A 299-nucleotide genomic window follows, 5' to 3' on the forward strand; every position below is an offset into this window, starting at 1 on the left:
CGATCAGCACGCAAGTATTGTATAGTTTTTAGAATTTTGCATTGTAAGAATTTGATGTTTTAAGTATTTGTCGCTTTTATTTCCCTATTTTTTGTAAATATGACATAATTCAACCTTTGGGTTGCAAAGTTATATAAATAAAGTATCTATCTATCTATCATTCATTTATTTATTAATTCATTCATTCGATCATTCTTTCTATCCATTATTTATTCATTCATTCATTCATCAATCAATCCGTCCGTCCAACCGACCGACCGTCCGTCCGTCCGTTCGTCTGTCACTCACTCAAATACTTA

Source organism: Oculina patagonica, chromosome 4 (genome assembly GCF_052425735.1).
Source record: "Oculina patagonica isolate OP01 chromosome 4, crgOcupat, whole genome shotgun sequence".
NCBI lineage: Eukaryota > Metazoa > Cnidaria > Anthozoa > Scleractinia > Oculinidae > Oculina > Oculina patagonica.